Source organism: Panthera pardus, unplaced genomic scaffold, assembly GCF_024362965.1.
Source record: "Panthera pardus isolate Hobbes unplaced genomic scaffold, ASM2436296v1 HiC_scaffold_13, whole genome shotgun sequence".
NCBI classification, from domain to species: domain Eukaryota; kingdom Metazoa; phylum Chordata; class Mammalia; order Carnivora; family Felidae; genus Panthera; species Panthera pardus.
The window spans coordinates 85,039,357-85,063,503 of record NW_026526688.1 but is presented as its reverse complement, the minus strand read 5'-3'; the positions used below and the strand labels follow the sequence as shown (position 1 = coordinate 85,063,503).

At 41.2% G+C, this 24,147-nt stretch overlaps 1 long non-coding RNA gene across 1 annotated transcript in view; it reads left to right on the top strand.

The window, feature by feature from the left end:
- The window catches only part of LOC128776537 (uncharacterized), a 50,577-nt gene extending 37,195 nt beyond the window's left edge, over positions 1–13,382 (top strand). The window contains exon 3 of the long non-coding RNA XR_008421662.1: positions 12,881–13,382. This is a non-coding gene — a long non-coding RNA (uncharacterized LOC128776537). The remainder of the gene's footprint in view (positions 1–12,880) is intronic.
- The last annotated feature ends 10,765 nt before the right edge of the window (positions 13,383–24,147 follow it).

Here is a 24,147-nt window from a genome sequence, read left to right as displayed (position 1 = left end):
CTTTCTTTTAATTTTTTTTTAATTTTTTTTTAACGTTTATTTATTTTTGAGACAGAGAGAGACAGAGCATGAACGGGGGAGGGTCAGAGAGAGAGGGAGACACAGAATCTGAAACAGGCTCTAGGCTCTGAGCAGTCAGCACAGAGCCTGACGTGGGGCTCGAACTCACAGACAGTGAGATCGTGACCTGAGCCGAAGTTGGATGCTTAACCGACTGAGCCACCCAGGTGCCCCTCTTTCTTTCTTTTTAATGTTTATTTATTTTTGAAGGACAGAGAGAGAGAGAGAGAGAGAGAGAGCAAGTGAGCAGGGGAGGGGCAGAGAGAGGGAGACACAGAATCCAAAGCAGGCTCCAGGCTCCGAGCTGCCAGCACAGAGCCCAACACGGGGCTTGAACTCACAGGTTGTGAGATCATGACCTGAGCCGAAGTCGGACACCCAACCAACTGAGTCACCCAGGCGCCCCTCTTCAACTGCTTCTTCATGCCAATGCTCCTTAATATCTTTCAGGTTCAATTATGTATTTTCGCAGTCTAAATATTCTTGCAAAGTTGTGTATTCGTACCTGGAAATCTGGCCCTGCTTTTCCTCTAACACCCAGCCACTTTCCAAGTCCAAGCTCAATATCACTGTCTCTAGGAGACCTTTGTTTTCCAAATTAGGATCCTGTTTTGTTTTTCTTAGTACCTTGTTCCTTTCCTTTAGAGTAATAAGCATATAGAAATATATGTACAGGAAAATAATTTATAATTATATATTAAGATCTCCTACTTGGCTGAAAGTTTCTCTCCCACATTTGGCTGTGTGCTCTAACAGGGAGGGACTCCTGTCTGGACAGTGCAGCACCAGATGGAAGACAGCCAGGCGGTATTTCCCGAGTGAATAAATCGGTAAATATTGCCTCACTGTCTCAGAGTGGAGTTTCTGAGCTTCTTTGTCTCTATTCAGGAATCTTCGATTGCCATTATTCCTTACCAGTTCAGGTTAAGAATTTTGGAGTCCTTCCTTTGTTGCCAAGGGGATTTAATATTTAAAGGAGTTCAATAGCAATTTGCTTTGTAAAGAAAAAAAGTCGCTTGATTGTATAAATATTCCATATTGTTTTAAAGGTTGAATTTATTTTCTCGCAAATGTTCCCTTGTCTGCAGAGTTTCACTGCTAGGGCTGGGTCCTTCCACAACTGCTTAAACCCCACTCAGGTTTCAGTAATGGACACTTTCACCTCCTGCCACCCGCACAACACAGTTTAATTGCATTTGGGAAGATTCGCTTCCTTTTTGCTTGTGGGTGGCCACAGGCGGTAACTCTGTCCTCATAACCTCTAGATGTCCAATCACTGTCAGGCCAGAGCCCGGTGGCTGTTGCTCAGTCCTGATGCCAGGCAAAGCCACAGGGAAAAAATGAAGCAGATTAATGAGTGCTAATTACTCTTGAGCCAGATGATCTCCTCTTAGTGTGACAAAATAGAATGATATCCACCACACAGTCTGCTCAACTAGTCAGAAAGGTGGGGTTCTACAATCGAGATGCACGCACCGACACCCTTTCCTGGGAAACAAAACACAGCTGGGTAAACAAAGCAAAAAACCCCTCCCGGCTCTACTGTCAACCCCTGGTGACCGTCCACTTTGTCTTTTCCCTCTTATTCATAAGCATCTCAATAATTCAGTATCCACTTAGAATGCCTTGTGCTCTAAATCACAGGCTATTTGACTGACGGTTGTTTAAACAGGAGAGGATGATATTTCTCCCTTAACAGGAAATCTGGACGTTGGTGGTTGCTAGTGTTTGTTCAGTGGCTCCCAAAGGCAGGACGGTGGGCTGGTGTCTGATTCTTATATCTGTCAGAGGACGGATGCAGCCCCCAGCAGCCTCTGCTCACACATCCAGGTTCACCGGCAGGCAGGTTGCAGGGGCAGCTAGCGGCAAAGGTTTGCTGCTCACTCCCATTCTCTCTTCGCCAGGAGATGGAAACCTTCCTCATGAGCTTCCCAGCTTCCTTTATTGCCACCTTACATTTTATTGGCCAGAACTAGGTTACATGACTTCTCCAGCTGGAAAATAAATGAATCATCAGTCATCCAACCTTTATAGTAGGTAATGGAAAATGGAGAAGGGGATTGGAAGTGGCCTTTAAATAGGGACGCAGGGTCTGTAGAAGATCTGAACCTGAGACCCTGCACAGCTCTTTGCAATCTCATTTATTACAGGACAAAATCTTCACTCTTGGCAGGGACATTCTCCTTATACCTTAAGATGTTCCCCCTTCTCTCTTTGGTGCCATACCTCCCATCTGACCTTTCCTTGAAAAACTATTTGGCACCAAATCAGCAAATCACACGTATATATCAGCAGAACATGTATTATTTTTTAAAAGATTACATTTTCTTTTTATCTTCAAATGTTTTTCTCCCCACCTGTAGGGTATAGTTTTCTTCTTTCTATGGGCTTTCCCCAGGTACTGCAATTCCTAGAGTAATAAATGTAGACGTTCATCCCAGATTGCAAAAAATTTGATATTTACTATACAAATGAAATACAATCAGTAATTTTATGATTTGGGATGCATGGTGCATAGAAGCATTACTGTGAACTTGACTATATTTATTATATTTTGAAAAGGTAATGTGAGATAGACGCTCTCCTCACCCCCAGCCTTTCTAAAGTACACAGTTTAATCAAAAGGTGTCCATGCTGGAGATGTTATCAAATACTAGTATCACTACTCAATACAGCCTCTTGCTTTAATCATCACAAAATTATTAGCACAAAACCTTTTGCTGAGTTGCTTCTACCTGTGGTATCATAAGTCACTGGGCACCCCTGTGGATTCACAGTTCATTTCTCCAAGAATGGCAGGGAAAAATGGACAAATGTTCTTGGTAATTGTTGACAATTCAGTATGTCATGCTAGTAAGTTACCTAATGAGCTAACTTTTCACCTGAAAGGAAAAAAAAAAAAATCAAATCTGTATAATCTTCCTATAATTGTGATTACTTACAAAAATTGATTGACCTGAACTATTTAGTGTTTTTCATCTGTATATAATTAATAATAAATGAACTCTGCAAGCTGAACAATTTTTTTTTGAAATTCATTTATTTGATAGTCTTGGTTTGACCTCCTTGAAAATACCTTGCCGCTCTGCTTTTTGTTTGCTTCGTTGATTGGGCACGGGCAATCACTCATGCATAGAAATTCTTACTGATTTACTCAATGACACTTTCTCTTTTGCATACAAATGTTATCTCTAATTTTTTTTTCTGCTGTCATCAAATGTCCATGCGACATGATCTACAAATATGAAGACTGTGCTCATTCAGACAGAGTTCAGTGTTTAAATAAAATATATAGCAAAGTTAATCTGACACATACTTAATGATGTGTATAATTGTTATTGTGCTGCATGGTAATTTGGCATAAATGGTAAGCTACTCTTGTCATAGCAATGGAGAATATATTTATACAGACAGACTCAGCATTTTTATAATCAGCAGTGGGAAGAACTTGAAAGTGGGGGCCATAAGAATGGAAATGCAGTTTGGGGAAAGCCTCTCTCCCCTACCATATGATGCCTGAATATTTACCTGTTTTCTCCCAGCTCTAGCAGACCTTAAGGAAAGGTACCTAGCATCTCAAGGTTTTTGCCATATTGATTTTTCCAGGATTTAGGTGGACTAGCATGTCAATCTACACCCGGGCTTCTTAAGCACTTAAATGTGGGTCTCCCACGTGGATCATTTTGGAAAGAAAAGAAACTGACTAAAGGACTAAAATGTCCAACAAGGCTCAGTAAAACAAATAGGAAAGGAAATGATTTCCACATGGCATTATCTTAGCATAGGTCCCCTTGGGAAGTGGCCCTTTATGTTCATGGGTGGAGAAGACAGAGAGGTTATATCCTTATCTTGAAAAGCCTATGTATAGCCAGTTGGGGTGTGGAAAACACTTCATGAGCCTAGGTGATCATGGTGGTAGATCTCCTAATTACTCACTTAATTTTTTTTATGTTTATTTATTTTTAAGAGAGAGAGAGAGAGAGACAGAAACAGAGTGTGAGCAGGGACGGGCAGCGAGAGAGGGAGACACAGAATCTGAAGCAGGCTCCAGGCTCTGAGCTGTCAGCACAGAGCCTGATGTGGGGCTTGAACTCACAGACTGTGAGATCATGACCTGAGTTGGAGTCGGATTCCCAACCGACTGAGCCATCCAGGCACCCCTCCTAATTACTCATTTGGTTGGTATGTTAGGCAGAATTCTAAACTTAAACTTGTTGATTAAAATTATCGAAGTTCCTTCTAATCTTAAACATTCTCATTTCACATAAGTATTCAGTCAGTTCGAAGTCTAGCTCCACCACCAGAAACATCGTAACACCCTGCACCTATTCTCCCACTTCTTGAGTTGGCATCTTGGTTCCATTGAGAGGGTACTGCCTTTCTGCATTCTCGTGGTGGTAGAAGAGAGATCCATGCAGTGAACTCTGGCCCCCCACTGGTCTTGGCTGTGAAATGGTTAGCCTGGGCTTCTCTCTGAGTAGTGACCACTAAGCTGGGACCGGTCCCATCACCGATTCTGCCGGTGTCTACTGCAGATCCGTATACATGTTTGTGCCTCTTTTACTTGGTCTGAGCCTCAGGTACTCCCTGGCCAACACAGCCTCACTTGGCTCCCTCTGAGCCCCTTCCGTGTGTCTCTGGTTTGGATGTTTCCACCTCCTCCCTTTGCCCTTGCAAGTCCAGTGGCAGAACCTCTGGTTGTAACTCAACATTGATCCACTTCTTCCTCTATCTCCAAAGGGCATGTGGAAACTTCTGGGTTTCATCCTCCCTGAGGAAGCTAGAATTCGGTCTTCCTTTGTCAGATCACACTATGCTGGCGAGTTTCTTTTGGTATGTGTACATTGCTGCAAAGATATAGGCCACTCTGCTTCCAAAATCTGGGATGTGAAGAAGAGTAAAGCTCCCTACACTCAGTGTCCCCAGGGATTTACCTATCACATTTCCGCCAACCTAGGATAAAACCTAAAGAGACAGACACACATGGCTCATCCCTGCCTCTCCTCCCTCAAATTCCTTTTTCACTATAATCCCTGTTCCTAGAAGAAGCTTATTAATTATTTCCCTTTCTATTCTTCCAGGAACACTCTGAGTACATTTGGACCAGGAAGGGAGGACTTCAGGCTCCCTAGTTCCTCGGCCATATTGGTAGAGAAAGACAGGTTGGCCAATAGTCTAAACTGGAGGACATCTTGAAATAGTACACCCAATTACAATCTTTTCTGTAGTAAAAATCCCCCAATCTCAGGGGTATTTACTCTTATTTAGGGTCACTTCTCCCTTTTCCCAAAACGCAAGAGCTGAATGTCTGCCTTGAATCTACTTTCTGATTCACCCCCACCCCAGGTCTTCTGAGGGTGGCTGGGAAAACTTGGGAACTAGTCAGTTCCTGTGTTCGTGGATACATCTGAGATCCAAGAAAGTCTGAGCTTTCCAGTAGTGGCCATTCAGAGACCCAGGCCAGGTGTGCAGGTGGAGCTTCCTGGGAGCAAAAGTAAGTCTCAGATCTCGATTAGCTACGGATGAGTTGTTTCTCCTATTTAAAGATAGCAGGATATATGAGATGCCACCTCCAAACCCAAACTCTCATCTGTGTTCTCTTCAGCCATAGCTCTGTGACCCAGAAGGGAAAAAGGTGACAGCTGAGGTCATGTCTTGAGATCAGAATGCCTTCGCTTTCTATCTTTGTGAATTTCTCCAGCCAAACTTTGTTTCATATCCATAAGCTGTGAAGATACTTTCTGGCCTAAATATAGATTCAGAGTCTAATCTCTTTCTCCAAGGCATAGTTTTTGAAGTATGTCCTGGGCCTGGGTTGCTGGCATAAGGCTTCACCCTGCTGAATGCGTCTCAGTCATTTCAAAGAGAAATAAGCTTATTTCCTTTACCCCACCCCTTTCCTTCTTTCTCTCTTTCTCCCTTTCTTTCTTCTTTCTTTCTCTTTCTTTCCTTCCTTCCTTCCTTCCTTCCTTCCTTCCTTCCTTCCTTCCTTCATCTGCTAATTGTCTGTAGTTGCCTATATAAATAATTTGTATTCATTGTCCCAGCATCAGGGTTGTTGGACTTTCAAATTCTCATTTGTCACCTGTCAGCAGTACAAATACGTGCTTCCACAGCTTCTTAAGGATCCCAAATGAGCTTCTTCATGCAGCAAACGTGCAGATTTGTTTCCTCGGATGTGGAAAGGAAATGTAGCTTATTTAATTTGTCAGTAAGTGGTCTGCTGCCCCTCGTAAGCCTAAAGTCTGTACTATGCAATCATTTGAACAGCCCTTTTAGATAATACTCCGTATCCTTATGCAAAAATGCACATTTCCTCATCATTCCACATCGCTCCTGTCCAAGAGAGTATCTGTGTGACTGAAGAGGTGGTATAGCTTGATGATGGAGTACAGCACGCTTGGATCCACATGGTGCTTCGCGAAAAGAAATACAACAGCACGCTTATAATACACACATGTATAATACTTTATATAATGTACTGAAATACAAACTCTCTCTGTGTCCATCCACCCATCCACATATGCAACGCTTTATGTTGTTTATGAAACTCTTAGGGAACATCTTGGCGAGGGATATTTCGTGGCCATGTGCCCATTGAGGGCTGATAGTGCCATGTCTGGGTGCTCTATGGTGTGTGTTCCAGAGGCCTAAGGCCTGTGTGTCCTGGCCTGTTTTCTTACTCTTGGTCAGGCCCATCCATCTTTCCTGAGGCTTTGGCCCCACCTTGGTTCTCACTGGCTTTGCAGACAATCCTGCTTCCTTGTGCTCCTACTCCCTATCCCCAGATCCCCATGAACCAGATGGAGCATGCGTTGGGCTCTTTCTTCTTTTTCTAGTCCAGATTTCCTCCAAATCACAACTGCTTCCTGTCCCCGAGAGCAGTGATCTGAATCCTAAATGCTCAGTTCTTGCTAAAGGATTTAGAAAATACTGACTCCCTTCAAGCCCATTGCCTTGCAGCAAAAAACCCATTTTGAATATTAAAAAGTGAAAATTAATTCTTTAAATTTTTTCTAAGGTTTATTTTTATTTTTGAGAGAGAGACAGAGTGTGAGCGTGGGAAGGGCAGAGAGAGAGGGAGGGAGACACAGAATCCGAAGCAGGATCCGGGCTCTGAGCTGTCAGCACAGAGCCTGACCCGAGGCTCAAACCCACGAACCGTGAGATCATGACCTGAGCTGAAGTCAGATGCGTAACCGACTGAGCCACCCAGGCACCTCAAAAATTAACTCTTAAATTCTCTCTCCATTCCTAATGTAATAACCTTAATATCTCCTCTCCACTTGCAGCAAGCAGTTGTGTACCTCAGTCCAGCCAGAGAGAAAGTCGTGTACACAGTAATGCAGGGGAGGAAAACGTTAATATTCTCAAGCTTATTACTTAAGTACACAGAGTGAACAATAGTGAATAAAATGGAGCAATCTCGGCTTCTTGGGGCTATAGCCTGGTGAGAGGGACAGATATTATACAAATAAGTATATAACTCTAGTTTGTAGTCAGTGCTTTGAAGGAAAACAGCTGGTAAGAGAAAAAAATGCCTGTGGTTGACAGTCGTAAGAGGCACAGGGTAGACAGGGGCATCAGGAAAGTCCCCTGTAGAAAAGATACGGAGACTTGAGGTCGAGTAGATGTTGGTCAGGAAAAGTGCAGAGGAGAAAGTATTCCAGGTGGAGGGAACCACATGTGGAATGGATCTGAGGTGAGAGGTGTAAGAAAAAGCCAGCGGGGCACCTGGGTGGCTCAGTTGGTTAAGCGTCTGACTTCAGCTCAGGTCATGATTTCTGGTTTGTGAGTTTGAGCCCCTCATAGGGCTCTGTGCTGACAGCTCAGAGCCTGGAGCCTGCTTCAGATTCTGTGTCTCCCTTTCTCTCTCTGCCCCTCCCCCACTCATGCTCTGTCTTTCTGTCTCTGTCTCTGTCTCTCTCTCAAAAATAAACATTCAAAAATTTAAAAAAAAAAAAAGGAAGAAGAAGAAGAGAAAGCAAGCAATTGCTTCCTTCCCATCTCACTCAGGGCAGAAGCCAAAATCCTCTTATCACTTGCAAAACTCTGCCATATAATTACCCAATGGTATGGCCTCCTGTTATCTCTCTGACATCATCCACCCTTCTTTCCCTCTTCATTCCCTCTGGGATAGCCACACTTACTCCCTTGCGGTGCGTGAAATACACTAGGCAAGTTCCTGCCTCAGGGCCTTTGCACTTGCCATTTTCTCTGGCTGAAGGCTCTTCTGCTGGGTCTGCAGGGATCACTTCTCACATTCTCCCAGTTTTTAATTAAAATGCAAACTGTCCATAAAACTTGCCTTGGTCACCTTATGTAAATATGTCGATTCCTCCTGCTCTGACATTTTATGTCACTTTTCCTGATTTTGTTTTTCTTCTTAGCACTTCTCGTTATCTAGTGAACCATGTATTTTATTCATCTGTCTTATTTATTGTCTTTCCCCCAGGTAATGTAATGTAACTGTGAGGGAAGGGGTTTTTGTCAGTTTTATTCACTATTGTATCTTGGCAATTAGACTAGTACCTGACACACAGTAAGCGCTCAATGAATGTTTGTTGAATGAATAAGCAGGTGGTTGACACATCTGTTCCTTTCTGATACACCTGGTTTGTTTTCTTCCCTGCCTCAGTCCCATAAACTCTTAGGAGCTTAACCAAGCCTATGTCATCTCAGTCTCTTTGTTACAGAGTCCCTGACAATCTGATACATTTGCAGTTTTAGCTGGTGATCCAAATTCTGTTCCTTCCTTCAGGCCTTTAATAATTATTTGTGGGTAGGGTCACCTGGGTGGCTCAGTTGGTTAAGTGCCTGACTCTTGGTTTCGGCTCAGGTCATGATCTCATGGTTTTGTGAGTTCAAGCCCCCCTTCCGCCCCCCACCCCCCACCCCGGGGCCATGCGCTGGCAGCAGGGAGCCTGCTTGGGCTTCTCTCTCTCCCTCTCTCTCTGCCCCTCCCCTACCTGTGCTGTTTCTGTCTCTCTCAAAATAAATAAATAAATAATTTCTGGGCACCTACTATGTGCCAGGCACTGTCCTGGGCCTGGAGATATGGTGACAGGGAAGACAGTATCCTTGTCTTCATGGAGCTTCCATTTTAAGCAAAAAGAATTTTCCTCCAGAGATTCTGTCTTGTGACAAATACATGCCCTCTGACGCCGTTCTGCCTCCACCTGCCAGAGGGCAGCAGTCACAGCAGCCAGCCTGGCAGGGCATACCACCATTGAAGTCACCAAAGGTGACAGAATGGAGCAGGGTGTAGGAGCAGGAAATGAGAGATGGGCCTGTGTGATGTAAATCTTGCGGACGGATGCAGAAATGCCCAGGCAGTAGCCTCTGAAGGAATCACTCAGCTGGGAGGGAGTGGTGAAGAAGATTCTCTAGTTGCGGATAAATACGAGCCGGCCGCCCAATTTCCCGCTACTGTTAAACTTCCTCATTACATGACAAGGAGGATCATTTTATTCTAAATTTGTTCTTGGATAAATTAGGATGGCCACTGAGGAAGAATGGCTACATCTGTGTAGGCCATAAAAAGCAATGGAGCGTTTTCATTCGGATTCCCATAAGCCCGTGGTTTTGCAAAAGTTGATTGCTCGCATTTGGACGTGCCATTCGAAACACGCAGATTGTACACTCGAAACTACACGCTTCCAATGTGGCAAATGCATCTAGAAAGTTAACTGGAAAAATCTGACGGGTACCCACAGCTGGCACTAATGCCTTGATAAAGGGGGTTTTGATGTATTGTAATAGTTACTAGGAATGAAATTGGAGGTATAGTATTACATACATTCAAAATATTAAAAAATAGTTTAAAGGATTCCAGGGAGAACCGATTTTTATTGGCCTATTATGGCTGATGAAAAAGGATGAGAAACATATATATGGTAATTAGTTATTTAGGCCTTATATCCTAATGAATGTACAGAATTTTCACACATAAATGTATCTTAATAGCTAACATAATTTTCAGATTTTAGGCTGGACCACATAAAATTCTTATCTAATGAATGCCAGGTGGTTTTTTTTTTATAATAATGTCAAATTTTAATATAATTATAAGTAGAGAATCACAGACCTTTCCTTAGGCCTTTTTTTTTTTTAAAGACTGCTACCACACCATCTATGACAGTATTATAATTGTAAGCTCCTTCAGGTAGGGACAGAATCCGATTCATGCTTCTTTATTCTCAGACTTAGTAAAGCCCCACATGCAGAAGGTATTCATTATGGGTAGAACCGATCAAAGAGCTGGCATATGAACCGTCGGCCTAGAGAAACACAATCCACAAGGAAGGTAGCGATAAGCATGGGTTTCAGAGCAAGACTGCCTGGCTTCAAATCCCAACTCTGCTACTTACCTGACCCTGCACCTCAGTGTCCCACAAAGTGAGGAGAATCATAGTAAATACCTCACAGGGTGGTAGTGAAGATTAAATGAGTTAGTTAAAACATGTAAAGCATTTTTTAAGTTTATTTATTTATTTTTAGAGAGAAAGAGAGCACAAGCAGGGGAGGGGAAGAGAGAGAGAGAGAGGGAGAGAGAGAGAGAGAGAGGAGAGAGAGAGAATCTCAAGCAGGCTCAGCACTGTCAGCATAGAGCCTGATGCAGGACTCGAACTCATGAATGGTGAGACCATGACCTGAGCTGAAGGTAAAAGCTGGCTGCTCAACTGACTGAGGAACCCAGGTGCCAAGTCAAGAGCTGGATGCCCAACCAACTGAGTCACCCAAGTGCCCCAAACACATAAAGCATTTAGAACAATGGCTGGCACAAGGGAAAGACACAATATTAGCTACATTATATAAGTGCACATACTCAAAAAGAAAATATAAAATATAGCATTAATAAGCATTTTTCTACCCTTCCCCTCTACAAGTCTCCTTTCCAGACACATGCACATTTGCAGAAACATAAGCCCCTCATAAAAATAAAGAGAAGAGTTTCCTTCATAGGCTACCAGTAAAAATAATTTGGAGGCAGGCAGGGATCCTGATGTAGTGTCTGCCCCTTTAAATGAACCCAGCCTGCCCTTATAAACCTGAGATGGGATTATGTAAAAGGTCCCTGCAAGGCCTCTAAGCTCTATCCCTGGACAAATTCCAAGTCATTTTCCATCTGCCAGTAGTGCTAATCCTTGATCTTGGCGTGATTAGATAATCTTTTCAGATATTAATTTATGTGGCTTTCTTCCTGCATCTTTTCTTTTATAATGCCCCTGACAACCTTCCTCTCTCTTCCTGCTCTGCCCCCATTCAAGCTGACCTTTGACCCAGCTCTGCTTCCCTGAGTAACTGGTGGAGGTGGGGGTGAGTTGGGGGATGTGATTAGGATGGAAAGCACTAGTAATCGGCACTGTCCCGACTTTCTTTGCTCAAAATCGAAGCACATAACGTTAATTAGAGGGTCTGTAAAGTTGGTAGAAAGGTTAAGTGAATTTGTGGAGGTAGAAGAGTCTAGAAGAAACACAAGGGGAGAAAGATTTCTTGCAATTTGGGGAGAGGTTCTATTACATTGTGATAGGGTTTGCAATCTAACTGTTTTACCAGTAAAAGAGCTCTGAATATTATTCTCTGACAAAGTTTCAAACCTACGATGTGCCTCCAGGATTGGCTGTGCGATACACTAGGAAGCTGGGATCACAGGCACCTCATGAAAGATTTCCAAATGCAAAGCTCAGGCTGGACGTGATAAAGAGCCGGCAGGCATGGGGACAAAGATTATGGGATTCTCCAAGTAAACCCTGTGGACAGCAGACCAAAATTCAGAGTGCCCCTTCCCTATGATTTGGTGATGGAGAAAGTTCTAGAATAGTAGCGAAATGCTGATGGATAGAGAAACCCCCAGAAATGACGGATATAATTTCCCACCTGTCTGGAAGAATGGGCCTCAAAATAAAAATTAACTTGATGTATACAAAACAGAGAAGTGTGATGGATTGGGCAGGTGTTTTTGCCTTCTAGCAACCCTTCCCATTCCTTTTGCTAAGAGAACCTTGACCCCACTCAAGGGGTTTACATCTCCCTATTTGAGGACATGGGTGCAGCTATAGCAGAGAGGGGAGGGCACAGGCCCAACTTAGATCAGACTCCCCTTCTTAGGACTTTGCTTCTTCTTTTTTTCTTTTTTTAATGTTTATTTTTGAGAGAGAGAGAGAGAGAGCACGAGTGGGGGAGGGGAAGAGAGAGAGGGAGACACAGAATCCAAAGCAGGTTCCAGGCTCTGAGTTGTCAGCACAGAGTGCGACATGGACTCGAAGCCATGGACCTCAAGATCATGACCTGAGCCAAAGTCGGATGCTTAACCAACTGAGCCACCCAGGTGCCCCTTTAGGACTTTGCTTCTTAAGAGGACAGATCCAAGCATCAAAGAACTGTTGGATCTGACTGGTCCCATTTAGGACTAATCAGTTCCTGCTTCCCACATCCATGGGTGCCCTGTGTTCTGCCTTCTGCAAGAGCAGTTCTTCAGCTCTGCCTTGATTCTGAGAACTGCTTCCTACAATCACACTACATTCCTCTTCAAGTGTGAAAGGCTTTGGTTAGAAATACAAGGTTAGACAGAATTGGCCTTTTTTGTTACAACCCCTAAAATGAACAGTTCCAGTAGCTATTATACTGCCCTACTGTATGTAGCTTTGGATTGAGGAACCGGCGATGAATTGCAGTCATAGTTGGCCTAGGCTTTTTGCCAAGATAATGCATTTTGGCGTCTCCTTTAGCTTTGCATACTGACCCTTCTGATAAGGAAGACTCATCTTTCCTTCTTGTCAGCCCAAGTGACAGAACCCTTTCACTCCCTCTCTCCCAGAATCTGCTTCACCAGGAGGAGGACCAGAGAGGTGGCCGCTGCTCCAAAATCTCCTGATCAATTAAAAGATTATCCCTCATCCTCAGTACTTCCTAAAATGAATTTTGTTTCATTAATATCCAGTTTTCAAAACATTGGCATGAGCCTATCTTGTCCTGACCAGTAGCCGACATCAAAAGCCGCATTAAGTTTTGTTCCAAAGATAAAGTGTTTTAATAATTTCTCTTTTATCCTCTTGTGTCCTTTCCTTTCATCTGTGTTGCAGCTTTGGTTTGCTATTTACAAATGTCATGTTGAAATTTTATTGTGTGAAAAATTATCTCAAAATATTAGTGAATTCACAATTGCAATCCGATTTTGAATGTCTTCATTGTTTGTTTGTTTTGCCAAAATTTAATTTGAATATATATCAGGGTTGGTTTGAATCATTCAATAATAAAATTCATTTCATACCTCTTAGATACTTTCTTGATTTTTAGTGTTTCCATTTCTCCCCTTTTCTGCAGTTTTATCATCATAATATTTTTTTGTTGTTTGTTTTCTGGGTCTTTCTTTCCTTCTTTCTTTCTTGCTTTCTTTCTTTCTTTCTTTTTTTTTTTAGAGAGAGAAAGAATGCACATGTGCACATGGGAGAGGGGTCGAGGGAGACAGAGAGAATTTTTTAATGCAGGCTCCATGCCCAGGGCAAAGCCCGTGTCGGGGCTCAGTCTTACAACCATGAGATCATGACTTGAGTTGAAATCAAGAGTTGGGTGCTTAACTGACTGAGCCAACCAGGTATCCCAATCATCTTAATACTTCAATACATAATTTAAGAGAAGATAAAGAGTACAATACTCAATATATTAATTAAAAATTTTTTAACACTTCATATTTGCAACTTATGTTGCAGCCCAAACCATTTTCAGAATAACAAAGAAAGTTAATCTAAAAAGTTCCTTGTATTTTTCTCTCTAAATATACTTTTATCAAATCTTTTTTAATTTGTATTTTATTTTTAATTTTTTTCATGTTTATTTATATTTTAGAGAGAGAGAGAGAGTACAAGAGAGCACATGTGAGTGGGGGAGGGGCAGAGAGAGAGGGAGAGAGAGAGAATCCCAAGCAGGCTCCATGCTGTCAGCGTAGAGCCTGACTTGGGGTTTGATCCCAGAACCAAGAGATCATGACCTGAGCTGAAATCGAGAGTTGGACACTTAACCAACTGAGGCACCCAGGTGCTCTAATTTGTATTTTCTAAAGTCACGTGATTGAATATTAAGAAATGGTCTAAACAAGCAGAGTGCCCAACACTCAGTAAGTGCTTAATTAAATACTTATTTAATAAGTGAACAAGGCAAGTTGATTTGACTTGCTTTTATTCACTACAAACCATCGTACAGGGCATTAACCTACTCTTCTTCATCTGTCCCTTTTCACACATAATGAGGGATAAACTCATATTTTTCAGTTATGTCTGTTTCCACTGTGTTCAATATAGAAGTGCTCTCAGCTCGCCTGAAGTATTCACATGAGGTGAGACTCATTCATTACATAAAGTTTTCTTGAGCATCTATAATGTGTTGGGCTTTGGGCTTACACAGAAATTCAATGCATCATATTTTTCCTTCAAGGAGTTTGAAGGAGTTGAAGAGTAAACAGATAATAAGAGCAAAAAGTGGTAAGTGTGGTCAGTGGTATGTTCAGAGGGTCATGAACAAATAAAAATAAATGTACATCTGCAAGTCTTTTGGAGTGAGGAAAAGGTTCATAGAAGATGAGCTCAGAAATTTCAAATCTGTGTTAAAAAGTCAATAAAAATGTCCTTGCTCTGTTTGGAGCTAAGAACATCTCAAGTATAGTCTCTACTTTCAAAATAAATTTTATCAGACAATGTTAAAGTAGAGCAATTAAGTGGCTTAACAAAAGTAGGGTTTTACACCAAAAACAATCCATAAGAGTAAAAAAAAGAGATAAATTAAACTTTATCAAAATTAAAAATTTTTCTCTATAAAAGACAATGAAAGACAAGTCTCAGACTGGGAGAATATACTTGCACGTCACATATCTTACACAGATTCTTATGTGCAGACATACAGAGAACTCTCCAAACTCAACTGTAAGAAAACTAACATCCTAATAAAAAATGGGCAAAAGATTTGAGCAGATACTTTACCAAAGAGAAAACATGGATGGCAAATAAACGCATGAAAAGATGTTCAATATCATTAATTATTTAGAGAAATGCAAATTAAAACTCAGTGAGATACCACTGCACATCTATTAGAATGGCTAATAACCCCCACCTTCACCCCGCCAACAATCCCAAGTGCTAGTGAGGATACAGAGGAGACTAGAACTTTTATGCATTGCTGGTGGGATTGAAAAATTTCATAGCCACTTTGGAAAGCAGTTTGTCAGTTTTTCATAAAGTTAAACATACAATTACTGTATGGCCCAGCAATCTACTTTTTATCCAATAGAATGAGAATTTATATATTACATAATAGCTTTTATATGAAAGTTTATAGCATTGATTATTGCCAAAAACTGGAGACTATTCAAATGTCCTTCCACCCATGAATGGATAAACCAAATGTGATGCCTCCGTGTAATGGGACACTCCTCAGCAACAGAAACACATTAGTAATATACTCAATGATGTGGATGAATCTCAAATGCACTTTGCTAACTGAATGAAGCCAGCCCCAAAAGGACACATAATGTACGTTTTCATTTATATGACATTCCAGAAAAGGCAAAACTTTTGGGACAGAGAATAATAGATAATGGTTGCCAGGGGTTGAAATTGGTGGCAATTTCAAAAGAATTTGAAATTACAAAAGAACAGCATGACTTTTACATGCTGTTAATTACATGCATGGCAATTACAAAAGAACAGCATGAAGGAAATTTACAAGATATAGGGAAATGTTTGGGACCCCCTAATGCAGGTCTACACATCTTTTGTTATCACATCTGGATGCACCCTGGCTCAGATTACATATGACTTCTATAAGTAATGCATGAGGTTGTATTACTCACACAAAAGAATGTTGTTTAATTATGAATATTTTGTACCCAAATAGTTACATAGCTTGCATGAGATTTTCCAGGGAGGTATGCCCCATAAATCAATGGATTCCAGATTTGTTTACTATAAGTGATTCTACATACATTGAGAACATCCTTCTAAAGACATTACGTAGATGAAGATTCTCCTCCTGGTAAATATCATTGGCGTGTTTTCCAAAAGGTCAGTCATTCGAGTGTTTCCAAGAACATTTGACCAGGTCACCTTTCTCATTTCTTATTTGGAGATGCCTTTCCCCAATGCCTGCATGAAACTGAGAGAATGGGTCTATCCCTGCTCTTATTTTCTTCTTGAAACCAAAGCCTTAAACACTTCATAATTTAGAGACTCACCTCTTCAGGAGTTTTTTCTTTTTCTATCTCTCTCCCTTATTCTCTTTCTCAGTCTCTGCTGGCTTCATCATGTAGGTAGATTCTCTCTTTATAATTCAGAAGATGGCTAGGGGCACCTGGGTGGCTCATTCCCTTAAGCCTCCAACTCTTGGTTTCAGCTCAGGTTGTGATCTCACAGTTCCTGGGTTCGAGCCCCGCATTGGGCTCAGTGCTGACAGTGCCAAACTTCTTGGGATTCTCTCTGCCTCTCTCTGTCCTCCTCCCCTGCTTGTGCATGCACTCTCGTTCTCTCTCACTCTCGAACTAAATAAATGAACTTAAAAACTAATAGTTTGGAAGATGGCTACCAACAACTTGATGTTAGAGACCCCAGTAGAAGGAGTTATTTTGTTTGCTTGTTTGTTTCACTCAGAATCCCAGGGAAAACCTTGATGGTCCCTGTATGGGCATCTCACTGTTATTGGGGAATTTAAGTTCTGGATCAAGTGGAATCAGGGGAGCACATCCTGTTGTTTATGAAGGGGGATGAGAGAACTTCCTGTGCAGATAAAACTAATAGCTGAGAGTCCACTAAACTCTCTGAATCATTCTTGTCTTTTTTTAAAATTTTTTTTAATGTTTATTTATTTCTGAGACAGAGCATGAGTGGGGGAGGGGTAGAGAGAGAGGGAGACACAGAATCCAAAGCAGGCTCCAGGCTCTGAGCACTCAGCACAGAGCCCAACACGGGGCTCGAACTCACAAACTGTGAGATCATGACCTGAGCTAAAGTCCATCACTCAACCGACTGAGCCACCCAGGCGCCCCTGAATCATTCTTGTCTTAAACACAACCAGAGTTTAGTCAAAATCATAGTATTTTGTTAATAAATATATTCTTAAAGATGCCTTTATTCATGTTTGTTATATGTGATTTTAAAGTAAAACTTTTGCTTAAAAATATTATAGAAATTCATATAAAATGATTATTTTTCAAATTAATTTGGGGGAGGGGTACCTGGGTGCTTCAGTCCATTAAGCATTCAACTCTTGATTTTGACTCAGACTCAGGTCATGACCTTGAAGTTCTTGAGATCCAAAGCCCTCCCACACCCCCACCCCCCACCATCGGGCTCTGCCCTGACAGCCAGCCAGGAACTTGCTTGGGATTCTCTATCTCCCTCTCTCTCTCTGTCCCTTCCCTGCTCATGCTTGTGCACTCTCTCTCTCTCTCTTAAAATAAATTTTTAAAAAACTAAAAAATACAAGATATCCTGCAAACATGTAAAAGATTTATGCAATTTTTTATGAAAATGTTTTCAAAATCATTTTGTGAGTTACATAGAAAATTATTCTCATTACTTTATAACAACATTGATAAATTTTATTGTCTGCAGTCAAATGTTTTGTCATTAGTGTTTGTCTTAGGAGAAAACTCTGAAAGTTATTAAGTATATAGTGACAGAAAAATATTTTCATAAGTCCTTAGGGGTCAGACCACTTCCAAATTATCAAACAATAATATTTTACTCTGCAATTGTAAATTATTCCATAAAATGGAATGGCTGTAGAGAATATAGTGGCAATAAATCCTTACGACAAGAGTATGCTGTTTGGCATGCATTTAAAAAGAGAATTCATGTTTCCTTTGGAAATGCCAAAGGATTTATTCCCAATTTTGTTTCATAATATACATTTTGACTATATGACCACTTAGTTGAATCTGTTTCATCAGTTTTTTGTTGGTTTGTTTATTTGTTTTGTTTTGTTTTATTAAAAAGGATCATGATACATTTATGCAGACAAAAATATGTGATTATAATGAAAAGTGTGGACTCCGATCATTCTGTGTGATTGACTGAGAACTAATTATGTCCTAGTCACCATTTCCCCAGATACCAGACTTTGGATAGACAAGGATCACTTCTGTCTAATTTACTTCAGACCCAAAGGCACCAGGTCTGGAAAGGTTGTTCTCAGCCCTCCTAAAACTTTCAAGGTCTTTTCTTTTTACCTTTGCAAGTTAGGTTGGGAGTACCTTCAGGGGAGATTTTGTTTTGTTCCGTTTTATTTTTGCTTTTGCCAATAGTGCTTCTGGGTTCTGAGGTAGACAGAGGAAAGGCTGATTGAAAAGGAAAGCTGTGGCTTTGGTCCAGTCAGTCGCCACATGGCCACACGGCCACAGGTCAGCTCACGTCTTCCTGGCATCTAATCATTAAAGTAACAGAAATATGCAATTCCGAACACAGTGAAGAAAAAAACAGCTCTTCTCTAGCCCTTCTCAGAGGGGTAACATTTCTGTTAAGAATTTTGTAAGGATTAGTGGGACTTGGTAGGAAGGCCAGGGAGAGTGGGGAGAGAACCCCAAGCCAAGGTGATACCCTGTAAAATGCAAACCTTCAGGAACTGGACAGTTTGTGAAGGAATTTGGACTTCACTCTAACCTATGAGGTCCATTTGAAATTAGAGAAGCAATATGAGGAGACTGTAGTTCAGAAGCATCAGTCTTGCTGCAGCTGGAGGCAGGATGCAAACAGATGGGACTGGAAACAGGGACACAGTTCACCAGGAATCTCCCGGGTGAGAATAGCTGAAAGACCTGAGTTTATGCAGGAGCAGTGAGAAGGGAAATGGGAGGTGACACCTAGGAGCTATTACTGACAATTCATGATTTTTTTTTAAGTTCATTTATTTATTTTGAGAGAGAAAGAAAGAGTGCAACTGGGGTAGGAGCAGAGAGAGAGAGAGAGGGAGAGAGAGAGAAAATCCCAAGCAGGCTCCACACTGATGCAGGGGCAAACCCACAAACTGTGAGATCATGACTTGAGGTGAAATCAAGAGTCAGGTGCCCAACTAACCGAGACACCTGGCCATCCCTGACAACTTGTGATTTATTGGATGTGAAGATTGATAGGGAGGTGATCTTTCTCCTGTACCAGAAAAATCTCTGCAAAAAGTAATTATGATAATCTACTCACCTTGTTTAAAAATGTCTTCATTAGCCTCATGTTGTTTTTAGACAAAAAGACAAAATTCCTTATCTATTCATCTTTGCATCTTTAGCACTTAATATATAGTAGACACTTAATAAGTACAAATATTCTCCATCCCATTTCCTCCCTGTTCTATGAATATGTGCCATTTAAATTGATCTATATTCTCTCCTGAAGGTGGAGATTAAAAAAAAAATTTTAATGTCTCTCAAAAAAAATTTTTGGGAGAGAGAGAGAGAGACAGAGCATGAATGTGGGAGTGGCAGAGAGAGAGGGAGAGCACAGAATCCAAAGCAAGCTCCAGGTTCTGAGCTGTCAGCATAGAGCCCAATGTAGGGCTCGAACTCATGAACCAAGAGATCATGACCTGAACTGAAGCTGGATGCTTAACCAACTGAGCCACCCAGGTGCCCCCTGAAGGTAGAGATTTTAAAGGAGATCAACTGAGTGGCTGTTGGTGACAGATGAAATAGTTCTTGGGACTCCTAGTAACAAACTTGACGTACATCTTGTCCAAATAAGATAACTAAGGTGGAATTCTCAATAAACTACAAATTGTAATACAAATATAAAGGTTATGGGGACACCTGGGTAGCTCAGTCGGTTAAGCTTCCGACTCTTGGTTTCGGCTAACGTCATGATGTCATGGTTTGTGGGTTTGAGCCTCATGTCGGCTCTGGGCTAACAGAGCCTGGTTGGGATTTTCTCTCTCTCCCTCTCTACCCCTTCTCCTCCCCCACTTGTGCTGTCTCTGTTTCTCTCAAAATAAATAAATAAACTTAGAAAAACAAATATAAAGGTTATGATTATATTCTTTTGCATATTTTATACTTGCTGAGGTCCTCGGTCTTTGGTAGAATATGAAGAAATGTTTTTAGGGTCAAAGATATGAGTGTTCTAATCTCAGTGTGACCACAAGCTAAGACCATTTATTATTTTAAAGGACCTTTTTCATATAAGCAAAACCCAGGGGTATTTTTAAGTGCAGAATTTTGGCAAGGCCATCTGATATATTCCTATAAATGCATGCCTTGAGGTCTTTTCCAAACATAGTTGACCCATTTGGGATAAACATTCTTAAAATGATCTTACATCAAATAAATATTGACATGTTTTTTAAGGTCATTTGACACAAGACTAGAATATTAACCAGAGGCTAGATTTGATTATTTTTTTTTTTACCTATAAGTGAAATTTAAATTCAGTGCATTTATTGTATAATATAAATCTCAAGTACTAAGAAGTAATTTTGAGTTTCTGTAGCCCCTGTCATACCCTAAGTGACTAGTAAAAGTATATAATAAATGTATATAGGTTATTCACTTATGATGCTTATAAAATATTTTTCATATCCCATTTTCTTAATAATGCTCAGGAACCAAAAGATCTGAGATGGTAAAACAGAAGTTTCTTTCAAGCTATTATTTATCTCTGCATATTTCATTTTTCCCTTTCTGGACTATGCTTTATAGGTAATAAAGGAAACAAAAAGAATGAGACTTGGGTCTGGGAGGACAAAATTAGAGAGAAAAAACTGTTCTATTATTGAGAAAGATGATGAATTTATAAAGGCAGGACAAAATGTTCAGTCATCCTTCTAATGAATATTTTTGTTCCACATCAAAGCACAAATATGTTTCAGGGTTTATGTGTGAAGGGGCATCCATTATGATGAGAAATACTTCTTTGTGGGAGCGAAATAGCAGGGAATATATTTCCTATCACTATAAAGCTAGACACATATTTTGTTTATGTGACAAGTAAATTGGTGATATCCTCACATCCCACAGAACGATCTCTTAATTTCCAGGCCCCAAGGAGCAGCCCCAAATTCCCCATTCACCTCAGATCAGGTTTTTGGCAAAAAATGGATTTTAAGAAATTACTACGTTCCCAATTTTGGCCACTTTCATTGTGTGTGTATGTGTGTGTTGGAAGAATTTAAATTTAAAAGAATTCATTTAAAAGAATGTGTAATTGCTGGAGAAGGGAAGAAGTGGGTCTTGTATCTTAGTTTTTAAAAATGAAATCATTAAAGTGATACCTTTATAGGCCAATGCACTCTTTTTCCAGGTCTGTTCATAATCACTCTTGGAGTTGTTCCTCTCTAAAGTCACCCGGGATCTGGCTTGCTATTGTTGCTCTCCTTACCTTGGTAGTTCCTTTCCATCTCTCTCTCCCTCATTCCTCCCTAAGGGAGTGTCTAAACACCAAAATACCAAGTTAAAGAAGATTGCCACAATCAAGGCCGATCATAAGGTTTCACGTGAGAATGTCAAATGAAGAAGATATAACAAACAACATTCAAATCTTTAGATGGTGTGGTAGGCAGACCACCTCACCCTACCCCAAGAGGTGATTATACCGAATCCTGAGAATCTGTGAATATGTTACGTGACCTGATGAAAGGGACTTTGCAGGTCCTATTAAAGATAAATTGAGCTAAGGAGTTTATCCTGGATTATCTGGGTGGGTGTAGCAGAGAAACTTCTCTGGCTGGAGTCAGAGAGATGCAGAAGTTAGGAAGATGAGAAATGGAGGAAAGACAACCCCTTGAGCCTGTCACTGGAGGGGCCACATGGAAGGCATGAGAGTGAATGTGGGCAGCCTCGAAGAGCAGAGACCAGCCCCCCATGATGGCCAGCACGGATCTGAGGATGGTTGTCCTACAGCGGCAAGGACTGAAGTAAGCCAACAAACTGAATGAACGTGAAAAACTTCTTTCCCACAGCCTCTACCAAGAAATACAGTCCTGAGGCACTGGGAGGCTCAGTCAGTTAAGCATCGAACTCTTGATTTCTGCTCAGGTCATGCTCTCATGGTTGTGACCTGAGCTGTGAGGTCGTGAGGCTGTAAGATGCAGGTCGATGAGATGCAGCCCGATGCTGGTCGTGAGAGCCCTGCATCGGGCTCTGTGCTGACGGTGGGGAGCCTGCTTGAGATTCTCTCTGTCCCTCTCTCTTTGCCCGTCCGCTGCTTGTGCACTCACATGTGTGCACGTTCTCTCTCTTTCTCAAAATAAATGAATAAACTTTCAGGAGAAAGAAACAGCCCTGCTGACACTCTGATTTTGGCCTGTGAAACCCTAACCTGAGCACCCAGACTTTGGAGCAACAGAAGTTATAATATATGTATATATTTTTAATGTGTTAAAAAGGGACACCTGGGTTGTTATTTGGTTAAGCATCAGACTTCAGTTCAGGTCATGATCTTGCGGTTCATGGGTTTGAGCCCCACGTAGGGCTCTGTGCTGACAGCTCAGAGCCTGGAGCCTGCTTCAGATTCTGTGTCTCCCTCTCTCTGCCTCTCCCCTGCTCGTACTCTGTCTCCGTCTCTCTCTCTCTCTCTCAAAAATGAATAAAAGTTAAAAACTAAAAAAAAAAAAAAAAAAAGAAGAAACAATCAATCATAAATGAAAAATACAGATATAAATTTTTAAAAGTATGTTAAAAAAGTGTTGTTTCAAGTCACTAAGTTTGTGGTAATTTGTTACGGCAGCAAAAAACCAACATATATGGATACGGATTTTAATAAAATCTTTAGTTCTATTTTTACTGTTAAAGTTTTCACAACGAAAGGGGGAAAACTAAACCAATTTTGAGTAGATTTTCCTCAAAGTTTATGTTCTGTTATCAGGCAAGGTTTGGTCAGGACAGAGGAAACCACTGCAGGTATTTCAAGTAGGCAGGGTATTAAGCATTTTAAAAGCAAACAAAACAAAACAAAACGAAAACATGGTTGAGGGAGCAAAAGTGAAGAAAATCATCTCTCGTGAAATCTGGAACCTGAAGGAACCACAAGAAACCACCACTGATGATCTGTTATCTGTGGCACTGAATGAGTAATCCTCGGAAGAATAATCCTGGCAAGAATAAAGTGGCTGGCAAAACTTCATTTCTACTGTCTGCTATGGCTTTATGTCTGCCTTGCTCCGCTGCAGGAATAGTGATGGCTTCTGCCTCTCTCTGCTTTCCAACCTTATGTGATTGCCTCTCGCTGGTGGAATCTAACGCAGAAGCCAGGCTTCTACCTCCTGCAATACAGAGAAGAACACAAAAGGAAAATGGCCCTGAATGACTGGCACATTGCCATATTGTATTGTTTCCATTGCATCAATACCACATGTAGAAAAATAAAGGAAGGCAGGAAGAAGAGAGCAGCACCATCCACCAAAGCCCTTCATGATAGAAGATTCAGATACTTACAAAGTGAAATAGTAAAAGAGCCTCTATTCTTCCTCGCAAGCTCCGTTTTATCTGCACAAACGCCTTCCCTCTAGATCTCAGTGTATTTTTGCTATACTCATACAACATAGAATCATGGGCTATTAGAGACCATTTACTTCAATTTTCTCCTTTTACATAAAAGGAACAAGAAGACTGAAGAAGTTGCTGAGTAGTCCAAGTCAAGAGAGGTAGTTAGTGACTCAACAAGGTCAGGGTCTTTTGAAGTCTTTCTAGTGTCTCAACTTATGTCAAGGTCCATGAAGTGTCTGCAATTTTACCCGACTTACAGGTTAAGTGGATGCTGGCAGAAGACACAAAACTCGTGGGTCAGAGATGAAAGACTTTAGTATTCAAGGTACAGCAGGAGCTAGAGGGTCCATATGGATATAATATTGATTCCTCTTGAATCAAATCTCATAGTAGTGATGCTTAGGGGTCATTTGGATGCTATGCACATAGCAGGTTTGCATTGTAGGCAAAGAACACCAGGCCTGAGGAATTTACAGCTTTTTTTTTTTTTATCCTGTGGAAGCAAGCCTGCTCCTTTTCCAGTGAGACATGTAACTTCAATCCTCAAGGTTGCTCATTGCAAACATAACCCTGAGAAATGGCCCTGCTAAATGGCCTTGCATTCTTGGCACACCAGCAAAAATGCACAGCTGAGG